This window comes from Callorhinus ursinus, unplaced genomic scaffold, assembly GCF_003265705.2.
Source record: "Callorhinus ursinus isolate GAN/ISIS: 27379988/994484 unplaced genomic scaffold, GSC_fseal_2.0 scaffold22, whole genome shotgun sequence".
NCBI lineage: Eukaryota > Metazoa > Chordata > Mammalia > Carnivora > Otariidae > Callorhinus > Callorhinus ursinus.
Window position 1 is genome coordinate 2669398 of NW_027397084.1, and position 13440 is coordinate 2682837.

At 55.3% G+C, this 13440-nt stretch overlaps 1 long non-coding RNA gene across 1 annotated transcript; it reads right to left on the reverse strand.

The window, feature by feature from the left end:
- Positions 1-594: 594 nt before the first annotated feature.
- Positions 595-13224, reverse strand: LOC112838047 (uncharacterized). The gene is made up of 4 exons (XR_003211867.1): positions 13173-13224; positions 8261-8427; positions 1821-2016; positions 595-798 (listed from the first exon to the last, which is right to left on the reverse strand). It is a non-coding gene; the product is annotated as an uncharacterized lncRNA (long non-coding RNA).
- Between the last annotated feature and the right edge of the window lie 216 nt (positions 13225-13440).

Below are 13440 nucleotides of genomic sequence, written 5' to 3' on the forward strand. Positions count from 1 at the left end.
AAACTGGCAAACACCACCTCAGCCAGATGATCAGGTCAATATCCACAGCAATAAATTATGTTGGTGATTTGTACCCTTGATATGATGTGAGGAAAATGGTACTTTATCTCTGTATTCTTCCTTCATAAACTCCTAACTCAAGCCCAGTCATGAGAAAAGCACCAGACAAGTCCTAACCGAGGACATTCTACAGAAATACCTGACCAGTACTCCTCAAAACTGTCAAGGTCATCCGAAACAAGGAAATGAGGAACTGGCACAGCTAGGAGGAGCTTACGGAGGCAGGACAACTGGATGTAACGCGGTACCCGGGGCGGGGTCCTGGAACAGGAGAACGATATGAGTAAATCTGAAAAAAGTACGGACCTGAGTTAATAATGTCTCAGTATGAGTTCGTTAATGATAACAAATATACCATACTAATTAAGATGTCTACGATAGCGGAACATGGGTGTGGAGTATACGGGAACTCTGTATTATCTTTGCCATTTTTCTCTAAGTCTAAAAGTATTCTAAAGCGCAGAGTTTCTTTTAAAAATGTTACTTGAAATCAAGTTCAAAGAATAATTGGATTAAATTGGGTAAAGAAAAAAGTTTGATTCTGATGTGATGAGTTTAATTGACTTTAAAAGTACGTGTGAGTGAATCAAACCACAGGAAGCTGGGCAAGAACGCTCTAGAGGCAGGGGATGCTTCAGGGTGGAATCATCACAGTTGAAGCCACTGGAAGGAAGGGGCCCACGGCACTGGGATAGGGCAGAGACAAAGATTTGCTTTCCGACCGTTTCCACGTTGTACCTGTTGATAGAAATAAATAAAATGTAAATCAAAAACAAGAACAAAAATGTACCAAATGAGCAGCATGATCAGAGTAACTACTCTCTTCTGAGGTAAACTTTTTGAAGGATAACCTCACTGGCTTACTCAAACCCCACCGGAACCCTTTCTGACCCCACCTAACAGAGAACGGGTTGCTCCTCGTTCCCTGGGCGTGCGGGCGGGCGGGCAAGGTGGTGCAGGAGACCGAGCTTGGCCAGCAGACCCCCGGCCCACTTGCCGGCTGTGTGACCTGGGAGAGTAGCCAGCCTCTCTCAGCCTCTGATTCCTCCTCGCTGATGCGGGGCCAGAAATCCCCACCTACCCAGTGGTGGTGGTTGCGGGGGGGAATCGGAGGGCATGTATGTGAGCTAACAAGGCCTTCAGTGAATGCTGGCGACTACTAGCGGAAGAGCTGGAGGACAAGTAGATTAATCCACATGGACTGGATTGGGTTGTGTAGACTATGGGAGAAAAGAAGGCCTTGTTGACTGGGCCGGAAGGGTTGAGGGGTGCGCTCCTGGTACAGGAGTGGCAGGAGAGAGCACAGAAAGCAGATGGAGGGGCAGCCCCAACATCAGGGGAGGAAGAGGCCTCAGGGGCCAGGGAGGAGGCTCTGAGGTGGGCCGGGCCTCCACACCCTGGTGGTAAATCCCTCTAACGTTTGTCAGCCTCAGTGACCTCTTTAGTGACCCTGGTAACTTTTAAACCAAGAAAAAAGGGAATCGATGGTTCATCTGGAGAAAAAACATGGACCAAGACTAGAGCCAGAAAAGGGCCCCTGCTCTGAATGAATCTAAGGAACAACTCAGGGATATTTCTGCTGGGAAGGCCTGAAGGGACAGCCTGTTCCCTGAGTCTGTCAGAGGCCTTGAGCCTCAGGTGGTCCAGTCTACCCTTCAAATAGGGAGGGGCTCCCCCATTCTGAGGAACAGAACTGTGCCTCCACTCCTAGAGTGGGCAAGAGCAAAGGAGGGCGCTGAGGACAGGAGCTGGGTCTCCACCTTCAGACTGGCGGAGGCAGTCTGAGGGCAGGGGCTGGTTCTCTCCCACACGCTGGGGGCTCCTCGGGAGCAGGGCTGAGTCTTCTTCCTCAGAATCCTGCATGGAGATCCGCCCCAGTGCATTCTGGGGTTGGGGGGCAAAAGCTCCTTCTTCCTTGAAACAGTGCCCTCCACAAAGCAGGTCAAAGGGCCAGGGCTAAAAGAAAACAAGGAGGAGATTTTTGTTGTTCTGCTACTTTCCATAATTTCAAAACACGTTTTCCCTGGCCTGTGAGAAGTTGCCTCCCTTGGGTCATGCCAGGCCCTTGGTTGGGTAGCAGCCGGAAAGCGCCAAGGACCTGGTTCTTGCCAAAACAAATCCCTCTCCCGACCGTCATGGCCTGCAGAGCTGGGGCAGGCCCACCCAGCCCCGCATGGCAGGGTGTTCCCGGGGCCGCCAGGCTGAGGCCATGGCAAATAGTTTAACCGTGTTTATGTAGCAGTAATACGCATGTTACCTCTCACAGCAACCGCAGTCCAAAGGGCAATTGCGGGTGATTTACCTCGTCCCTAGCGGCCACCAGTCCCCACAGTGGGTGGGTGGCCTCTGGGGCCCAGCTCCACTGTCCCAAGAGGGCTGTTTTTTAAAAAAGCTGCCCCTACCTTGCCGTGCCCCACCATGTGTGCGTGTTCTCAATCTGGGGATTCCTCAGCAACTTCCCCAGGGGCTTCTGTGGAGTCTGACGGGAACTGTCAGGGGCCATACCCTCCCCTCTTCTCGCCTCTCAGGCCAGAGCGGCCAGGGTTTGGAGCTTGCCCATCACGTTCATGGAGATGGATGGATACAGGCCCCAACCCCGTCTCCGTACTAGCCCTGGCGCCCGATGCAGTGGCAGCCCCCAGCCAGGGTACTAATAACAACTCACATTTGTCGAACCCTTACTAGGTACCAAGCCCCAATTTCCATGCCTTGTAGCTTATGAAGGAGGTGCTGTTGTGAGCCCCTCTTACAGACAATAAAACTGAGGCGAGGAGAGTTTATGTAACTTGCCCAAAGACACACAGTGAGTGAGGGGCAGAGTCTGGGAGCCTGAACTCCCAGCCACCACACTTCTCCCCCTGTCCCAGGCCGTGAGCAAGCCTGGCTCCTGGAAGCGGCGGGGTGACTGGCTCAGAGATGAAGTCCAAGCGGCAAAGGATGGCCCCTGTGCGTGCCGGTACTCACCAAGTGGGCACGGGTGCCTCCCACACAGAACGTGCACAGTGTCCCCCGCCATGTGCGCACACCCCGTATGTGGGCATATTATCTGTACCCACAACCAGACCTGCATACTTCCCCTAGATCCAGGTCTAGAGCTTCACCCTCTATATGCGAGTTCACCCTCTATACGCGAGTTCACCCTGTACACGTGTGTTCCTCACACATGCATTCCCACAAGGACACTCACATGCACAGGTGTGCATATAACGCTTGTGTGCTGGGAGTATGTTCTGCCACTTTGTTCACCAAGAGCATACTTCCTTTCTTTGACCTTTGAGCTAAGTGTCAGCCCTAAGACAAACGGCAGGAGTTGATGTCCTCTTACCTCATGTGTTTGCTCAACCAATATTTCCTGAGGACCCACTGTGTGAGGAACCTTATGCTGGGGACCGTGGTGGCAGGCGCAACCAGGGGCTCAGCCCAGTCCTGCACCTTACACAGGGTAGAGGCGGGCCAGGAGCCTGTGGACATGGTCATCCCTGTTGCCAAGGGTCAGCCTAGGGGGATGCAGGCTCAAGGTAGGCTCTGTGCTCCCCTCTGGTGACAGCATACCTGCCTCCGGAGGCCCAGCTACCTGCCAAGTTCTGGGCACCCACAGACCTTGAGCTTTCCTGCAGGCTTGAGGTCTGTGGGTAGCCCAGCTGTGGACTCTGGATATGTCTGGCAGGGCCCAGAACCTCTCCCCAACATCCTCAGAGTGGAAGCAGCAGCAAAGAATCTCTGAGCAGCCAGGTGGGTATGAGTCACCAAGCAGGCCCAGCACTGCCCACCTGCCTGCCTGCCTGCTTGCCTGCCATCGCAGCAGTGTGCTGGCCTGGCCTTGTCCACACGGCTTCCAAAAAAGTCCACAGCATGAGCCTTCCCGAGGCCTGGTCCTTCTGTCAGCCCTGCCGTACCCTGCCCTGTACTGTGGGTTGCGCGGGCCCCACTCGGCCATGAGGGGCCAGACCTTTCACATGGTGTCTACTACCAAGTGCCTTGCCAAGAAGAACCAGGAGCTGGGAGGCCGGCAAACAGCCTACTGGCCTGGACTGGCCTCTTGAATATGCAACCCGAAGGGCCCACGCGTAAGAGGGCCCCGAGGTTGGCTTACAGCGCTGCTGCTGCCATCTTGAAATTCCTAATAGTTTTGAACAAGGGCCTGGCAAACTGTATAGGCCGCCCTGCCACTGGCTGAGGCCTTCTGTGGGTGAGCCTGGCAGGGCCCTGCCCACTCCCCACCTTCCTGCTGCTCTGTGTGCCCCTCAGCCGCCCTCTGCTCCTGCTAGCCTGGCCTCCTGCCCTGGGCTGGCCCTGGCCGCTGGGATGTGGGCGGCTGTGGTTTCCCGGCGCCCACAGCGAGGCCGCAGTGTTTGAAGATGCACTTCAGTGGTGTCCTCAGACTGTGTTCCTTCTGTCGCCCAGCCTGCGGTCACCCTTGCCAGCTCCCACCCCATGGTTGTTTGCCTGCTGCCGCCCAGGCCGTAAGGAGCTGGGAAGGGGGGGCCCTCAGTCGGTAGCACACTCAGCTTCTGGTTCAGAGCCCAGGCAGAGACCGCTCAACCCCAGCCCCAACCCCATGGCCACCAGCCATTAAGCTCTCTCGACCTTGGTTGCCTTAGCTGGAAAGTGGGGATCAAGACGTTTTCCCAGTAGCATTGCTGGGAGGCTCCCCGGTGACACCCAGGGAGCACAGGTAGGAAGCCTGGCACAGAGTGGGGGCGAGGAGAGCATTTAGTTTCAGCTGCTTAGTAGCTCAGCATTTACCGAGTGCCTCTGAAAAGCCGAGCCAGCCAACGACAGGCCCCTGCTGCAGGAGCTCCCGGTCGAGGTGGGGTGCAGGTGGGCGGCCGGAGGCAGAGCTGTGAACAGCTTAGCTAGAGCGCAGACAGAATGCTGGGGTGCGAGCTGGGGAATGGAGAGGGGAAACCCAGGCCGAGCAAGAGGCTGTGACTTGCCTAGACCAGGACTCAGGAGTCTTGTGTCTTCACCTACCAGACACCCCGGGCTTACGGGCTCTGCCGTGTCTCTGGTTGCTCAGAAGGGACACCAGTCCTGCTACTCCGTAGCTGTGTGCTATGTGAGTGGGCTGTGTTCTGCGCGATCCGTCTTCGGGGCACGAGTTGAGGTCTTCTTGGTGGGTTGTGGATGTCATCTGTCCCTCTGCCCCCCTCCCTTCCGACCATCACTGAGAGCCTCCTGTGTCCCCGGCACCCGCAGAGGCTCAGTGGCCGTTCGTGGGACATACCACAGCAGCCCCCAGGGGACGACCCCAAGCCAACAGCCTGCCTTCTGCCTCCTTGGAGCAGTGATGGAGAGGCCAACGCCGCTCCGTTTATTTCCATGCCCCAGCGTCCCGGGCACGCCCGGGGGGAGTCTGAGGCTCCCCCACAGGAAAGTGATAGCCAGCTGCGGGGTCTCTGTGCGCACCATCCCTTCCAACACTCAGACCCTCCTCCTGCCCATGCCTTGAGGCCACCCTGTCTTGCAGGGGCCCAGCAGGCCCTGAACAGGGTTTGGCGAGGACAGGTCTGCCACGTGAAATGGCTAATTGAAAGCAGAGAGTTTAAATGAGGGCCCAGTGATAAAGGGAGAACCTGGAGGCCACTAAAGGGAGTTTGGGCAGGACCGTGGCCCGGCTGGCCTCATCTTTAGCAGCTCACTCAGCTCGGGTGCGGAGAGGGGCTGTGGGAGCCATGGCAGACACGAAGGAGCCACAATAGTCCAGACACCTGCCTATGGGGGCCTGAACTCTCTGGATGGGTGGGGAGCCCCCCAGAGAGGTTTGGAGCTAGAGCTTTGCCCTCCTGCTGGCTGCACACCCACGGCCTGGGAGCATCCATCCTTCCCTCGGTGGGCTCCTGGTCCAGCCTGTGCTCCTCAGGGTGTGGAACTGTTCAGCCTGGGAATCAGGCAGTTGAGTCCCAGGTCTGCCCCAGGCTGCAGAATAGATGAGGGTTTTGTTTTGTTGGTTTTTTTTTTATTAGCTGTCCCTTGTTAACTCATAATTGCAATCATGTAACATTTAATAGAGACACAAAGTGATCCCCATCGCTGCCCCACAATCATTCATTAGCTAACAAGATGGAGTGGCTCATAAAAAAGGGCCCTTAAAAAAATTCTGGAGAAATGGAAAGCAGGAGGTGATGCAAGCCTTGGTTAACAAAGGCTGAGGGCCGGGAGGCGTGAGCGGGTGTGAGCAGAATAACCCAGCCCTGATAAGCCACAAAGCAGAGCTGGCTGCTCCCTCCTCCCTCTGCAGCCTGAGTCACAGAAGCCGGGGATGTGTTCAAAATCGAGCAATGTAATTAGCAGGTTGCATCATGCCCCTCGATTATAAATTACAACGGGCACGAAGAGGGAGGATGGAGGAGCAGGGATTATAGGGGTAACCCAATCCTGGTGCCCAGGAGGGGGGTGGGGGAGGCCGGGAGCTACCGCCCAGCCACTCAGGGACCCCAGTAGCCTCTGCCTACCCTGTCACGGGGCAGCGACAAGGCCTGCTCAAAGCCTGCTTTGTGTGGCCTGGGATAATGATTTACAAACTTGAGGAATCAGGAGGTGCGAAAAGAAGAGGACCCTCTTAACCCAGCCATTGTCTACCCCCTGCTGGAATGCCCAGCATGCCGTGCGCCCGTGCACCTGTGCACACGGATGCTGTTTGAGGATGGCCCAGGTGAGGAGCCCTCAGAGGGGCTGGGTCGATAAGATCTAAAGGGGCTGAGCAGGGGGTTTGGAGACACCGTCAGGGATGGCTGAGACTCAGCAAACAGAGAGGGGCTGCAGCGATCCGCTGAGGCTTCCCTCCGTGGATGAGTGGGGGCCGGGGGGCAGGGATGGAACTCAGAGCCAGCCCTGTTCTAGGGGTCAGGGACCTAGATCAAGCCCAGGCTTTCTGCCAGCAGGCTGTGGGGACCCAGACAAGCCATTTCTCCTCTCCGAGCCTATTTCCCCGCCCCCACTACAATCCATCAGCCGGCCATTGGACCAGGGCAAGGCATTTCCTGTCTCTGTGCCTCAGTTTCCCTACCAGGCCTTGCCAGAACTGGCCATGTGACCTGAAACAAGCTCACCTCTGTGTAAATGGGGACCTCAGTTTCCCCATTTACAAAACAGTGGTGACCGAGACCATCTTTCAAGTCTAGCTTGAAGGATTCTTCGGGTCTAGGGTGAACTTTTTGTCTAAAAGCTAACCAGTTAGCCAGTGAACCCGCACCTTGGAGACCAGGGAGACGGGGCCGGGCAGCTTGGCCACCTGGCCACCTGTGTGAATCAGAGCCGAGGGAGGCAGAGCGAAGTCAGAGCCCAGGCACGCAGCAGGCTCGGGCAGAGTGGGGCCCTGGTGGCACGGCTCCCCCGGAGCCCGGGGAGACACACCCTTCACTTCCTCCTGGTGGCAAAGAGCTGGCCTTTCGCTCTGGCCTTTGCAAACAGCCTTCACGCCACAACATTTTCCTAGCAGCCCTATTCTTGGGTATAGGAAATAATCCCATTAACTTTATTATCTCTGCAGAGGAAGCACAAGGGTATAGATTTGCCCTTAAGCTCAATGCATGTGCTCTCTCTTAAAAGGAAAACCACAGAGTTGGGGCAACTTGCTCTGAAGAAGACCTGGCCCCGGCCAGAGTTTTATTCTCAGGGTAGAAGAGACAGCCCAGCTACGACCAGAACGGTGGCCCTCAGCCACTCAGGGCCTCCATGTCTTCTCTCTGGGCCTCAGTTTCCTCAAATCTGAACTGACACAGAGCAACAGGTACTCCAGACAAGTAGGTGGGGGCTGGGATGGGAATCCCAGTGACCACTGCCTTTCCTCAGACGCCGGTGCCACCCCCGTGGCCTGTTGCCCAGGCCGCCAGCCTGAGCCCCCAGATCCCTTTGCCACTGTGCAGCCACAGGGCCTTGTGAAAACCTGTGACTCTGAGCACACTCCGGCCCTGCTTAAAGCCCACCCAAGTCACCCCTCCCCAGGGTCCCAGGCCTGGCACCTCCCTTCCTCTCCAGCTACTTCCTCCTCCGTGTAACCCCAGTTCTTCTGAGTGGCGGGGCCCTCCCCAGCACACCCCAGGCGACTTCCCACCTCCACGCCTCGGCACCAGCTACTCCCACCACCCAGGTTACCCTTCCCCTTGTTCAGCTGAGCAGTTTAGATTCAGCCTTTAGGAACTCTGTGTCACCCCCTCCGAGAAGCCCTCCCCCACGCGCCCCGGCTATGCTTCCCCACCTGAGCAAAGCTCTGTCTTCACAAGGGGGAGTCAGATTGAAAAGTGGTCTCTGTGCTGTGTCCTCACTAGGCCGTGAGCTCCCCTGGGGAGGAGGTGGGTGCCCCCACTCAGGTCCCTGCCTGTAGACAGTCAGTGCTCAGAAGTGTCTTCTTTGTTGAACTGCTGCCTTTTGGCACAAGGGGGAAGAAGCGGATTTAGCCTTGAGCCCCAGGCCTGTGGGGTGAAGTCTGAAACCCTTGTTCATTCATTCATTCATTCATTCATTCATTCATTTGTGTAATCTGAATACATGTTAGGAGCCAGGAATGGGGGAAGTACCAGACCAAAAATTTCGAACATTTCCCTGAAGGCACTTCCAGGCTCCCCCATGAGCCCCTGAGCCCAGGGAGAAAGCTATTCTTGAAGCTGTCCCCCAGTGTGGGCAGACCCCTGGGGGGACAGTGGCAGCAGGAGGTCTCCTGTCAGCTTAGCCCAGCAGGGCCTGCGCCTTATCGGCAGTGATCTCCTGGCTCCCTCAGTCAACAGAAGCTGGGTGTGAGGAGGTGGTGACAGAGAGGGGGCCATCTGGAGGCCTCTTCCCACCTGTCAGGAGCTCCCAGCACGTCCTCCCGTTGGTGAGGCAACCGTCCTTGTGTCTGCACCGCCTAGGCAGGTAACAACGCTGCTCCCATGTCAGGGTGACATTAGATCCCTAAGTCGTGACCTCACTCAGGCGTCTGTCCTTGGATCCTGTCTGTTTCTGAGCCGAGAGCCAAAATATGAGCGGAGACACAGCACCTGGACACCCTTCCCAGGAACGCCAAGCACAGAACAAGCATGGCGTCCCCATTTGATCAGAGAGGAGCCTGGGATTCAGAGACATGGACACACCTACCCGAGGCCACATAGCTCATGGGCGCCTACTTCGGCCTGTAAAGTACACGCTTTCTTTCTTTCCCCCCCCTTGCGGGCCTGAGCCATGCCTCATGTTTGGTCTTTACCGGGTCCAGTGTTGGTGCCGGTGTGAATGACAGTAATACCTGCCTCTATTAGACACCTATGATGCACCCAGCACAGTTTCAAGTATTTTATTTACATGCATTCAATCATATTTATTGAGCGCAGGCACTGTTCTAGATGCTGGAGATATGGCATTAAGCAAAGCATACAAAGCCCTGAGGAAGCTCACATTCTCGTGGGAGAAGCAGAATAAGCCAAGAAGTGAATAAACAGAAAATAATCTAGGTGGTAAAAAGCAAATTGGGAGAAGGGCTGGTCAGCAGAGGCCTTGGATTTGGTGACTTTTGAGCAAACCCCTGAAGATGTTGAGAGAGGGAGCATGGGACTCCCTGGGGGACAAAAGTGCTGGGCAGAGAGGACAGTAAGTACAAAGGCCCTGGGGCAGGAACAGGCGTGGTGTGTTCAAGGAACAGCTAGGAGGCTGCTGCAGTTGGAGCAGAGTGAGGGAAGTGCAGGGCGAAGGAGGTGAGGTATTGTGTCGCTGTGTGTTAACTCATTTAGTATCACGACAATGCTCAGCACTGGGTACTATTGTTATTCCCTTTAGTTGATGAGGAACCTGAGGTACAGAGAAGGAAAGTAATCTGTCCAAAGTCACACAGCAGGCATGTAGCTCCGTCCTGATGATTTATGAATATGCTTCATGGCCCAGAGCACTGGTTCCCAGTCCCGGGGATGAAGGCGAATCACCCAGGGAGCTCAGGAAGAATCCAGATCATCAGTATCCTAATTTCAACAAAGCTGCCCAGGTGATTCTCATGGAATCTTCACGAGCCCAGCTTTGGTGAGCCACTGGGCAATGGCTGTGGGCAGGCTGGAGCAGAAGAGTGAACGCCCGGCCTGGAGCCTGACCTTAGTGCGTCTCTAATCTCTGAGTGGCTGCAGTCTCTGAACCTCAGTCTCTTCATCTGTGAAATGGGAAGGCTGAACTCCATCAGTGAATTCCCCACACTTTTTAGCGGTGGAATTCTCCCTCAGTCAGGCCTTGGGGGGAGCCTGAGATGCAAAACAGGTCAGAGGAGCTTTATTGGGGGTGGGGTTCAGCCCTTGGGCAACCTCTAAAGAATGATTTATCCGGAAAGCATAGGCACATGGTCAGATAGCGTCGAGTTCCAGATATCCATGCTGGTTCCTCTTCCCAAAGCCGTGTCCCCTGGGATGGGCCCCAGTCCCCGGCGTGGTTTCTGTAAATCCTGTTTCGGGAGCACTCCAAGGAGCTCACTCCAAACCCTGGCTCCAAGTCCTGGGGAGGTCTGCGTGCAGATAAGAGGGTAGGGGGTGGGTAGAGAGGGACCTGGGGCTGGACACCAGCCTCTTTCAGCTTGCCAGTTTCCTCTGCCTGCTTGACGTCCTTGCAGGGGAGGGGGGGTGGGACGTGGCATGTCCTAAATGCTTGGGGGTGATCCTTGGACCAGTGTTGGGGACAGTACAGCAGGTGGCAGCCATCCAGCTCATGGGGGCAGGAATTTGCTTCTACACAAGCTGGGCCTCTGGCGTCTGGGATTTGCCCTCCTTCCTTGCCTTGGGATAGCAAGAACGCCTCCACCAGAGCAGGCCCTTGGCATTGGCCCAGTCCTTCCCGAGACTGCATCCTAAGGCGCCCATTTCACAGATGAGGGAAATGAGGCTCGGAGAGATCTGCATGGAATCACGTGGTTTACAGATATGGTGAGACCAATCCTCGGACCTCAAACCAAGAGCTTCACCTGCTAGAGCCAGAGTCCTCTTGGACAGGGGGAGACATGCCCTGCAGAAGACAGACAGATCCCTGACCTGACAGAACCTGCACCCTAGAGGAGGACAACCTCAGGTTGAAGTCCTTCTATTCATTCCTTCAATATCCAGCACAGTTACCTGCACCCAGCAGGTGCTAAATAATTATTTGTGATACGCTTGCTTCGGAGTTAGAAGGGAAAGGGGTTTCCTATCTGAGATGCCTTGGGCGCTCTTTGGAGTTTTAGCCTCCTCATCCGTAGGATGGGATAATAAATACCGTTACCTCCCTGGCCTGGTTGAGAATAGGAAGCGGGTGTTGGAAATGGAGAAAACTCATGCAGGCACCTGCTACGTGCTGTGCTTCACGTCCGGTCCTTATGATAATACTGCATGATAGAAACGACTCTCCCCATTTAATGGAGAAGGATCCCGAAGGTTGGAGAACCAAACCTAGATCTCTCACCAAAGCTCATGTTCTTCCCGCTGCATCTGGCTGCCTCCCTATTATTGTCCTGGCACCCGGCGTGCGGTTTTGCTTTGTTTTGATTTGACTTGAAGTCCCCAAGTGAGACAGAGCAAGACTGAAATGAAGCCTGCCGAGCCCCTCCCTTCCAGCGGCAAATAGCCAGGGGCCCCGGGAGGAAAGGCCTGGATTTGTAACTCTGGGTGCAGAGACCCGTCTCTCTGGAAATGACACGGATTCCTCAGCTTTTCCTCTATGTGTGTGGGGTGGGGAGAGGAGATAGTCCACGGGGTCCTCCTCCCCCCAGGCTAGATGCTGGCCGCTTTTGAGGGCCTCATCGGGATCCACGTTGAGGGCCTGGCTGTCAGCTCAAGAGTCTGAGAACCTCTGCCCTTCCCGACACAGCCATATGGGTGCTCTGGCCACCCACACAGGGCTGTGGCCTTGGGCAGACAGAAGTCCAGGAGTCAAGAGGCTGGGCTTGATGGGAGGACAGCTGGCTCCTGTGGGGAGACCTTCCTGAGCCCCCAGCGTGAGTCGCCTCAGTCCTGGCAAGGGAAGGGGCCCAAGGGTAGGCCCAAGCTGCTCCTAGGACCACCCCATGAGACAGAGGCTACTGAGCCCCTGAGAGTGCTGTGGGGCCAAGGGGGGTAGTATTTTCTCAGCAGGATTTATGTGTGTGTGCATGTGTGTGCGTGTGTGTGAGTGAGTGTTTAACAAGGAGTGGGGCCTGCTTGACTTCTGAGCCTGGAATTTATACAACCCCTCGATGGCGGCTGCAGTTTATCTTGACCAAAAGAATAATAAACTCGGTTGACAGGATGATGTATTCAAAGCATCTTCCCGTCACAGCACAGAGCCCCCCAGCCCGCTGTTAGGATGTCTGGCGTGGTGGGGACCGTGTTATCGAGTGTTTAGCCCCCGTGGATTGTCAACAACGCATTGTTTGCAGGTTTGGGGCAAGGCGGAGATGGGCCGGGCTGGGGTGGGAATGGGGGTGTCTGGCCACACAGGCGGGTGAAAGGCTGGCCGCCCAGATGGGGTCAAAGAGGCGTCTGCCTTTGATGGGAGCTCGGAGGCCCAACCCCTCCTCCCTGCCCTGATGTTCCCTTTTCTGCCTCAGAGAGAGTCCTCCTCACTGACCTCCACACAGGTCCCAGCCCAGCTCTAGACATAAAGGGACACACTCAGGCCCCACCATACTCCGGGTGCTGGGAAAACTTCCTCCACCCTCCGCTTCCCGTTATTTCCTTAAACAAATGAAAAAAATCAGCCTTAAACCTCAGCTTCAAAAAACACCCTGGAAAGGGCAAGGGAAAGCCAATAATCTGGGCTCACTCATGAGAGAGATCTCAGCCCAGTTCCCTGACCCTCCGCCGGTCAAACTTGGGCCCGTCCTGTGAGCTCTCAGAACCTTTTTCCCTCCCTGTGGGACAGGGGAATCATGATGCTTGTCCCACCTATTTCACAAACTACAGTAGCCCCCCTCATCCACGGGGGATTTGTTTCAAGACCCCCAGTGGATGCCTCACACGGTGGAGAGTATCAAACCCTATATAGCATGTTTTTTTCCTACGCATACATACCTATGATAAAGTTTAACTTACAAATTAGGCACAGCAAAAGATTAACAACAACTGCTAATAAAATAGAAAAATGACAACGTCAGAATGTAATAAAAGGTATGTGCATGTGGCCTCTCTCTCCAAATATCTTTTACTGGCTGTACTCACCTTCTTCCTGAGCCGAGGTGAGATGATAAAGGCCCACGTGATGAGACGAGATGAGGGGTATGACACAGGCATTGTGACACGGCGTTAGGCTGCTTTCGACATTCTAATGATGTCAGAAGGAGGCTCATCTGCCTCCAGACCGAGGTTGACCGTGGGTAACCGAAACCGTGAAAAGCGAAACCGTGGATAAGGGGGGGACCTGCTGTACACGGTTACCATGTATTCAGCGCTTATGATGGGGATGAACTAAGATAAGGATTAGGCAAAC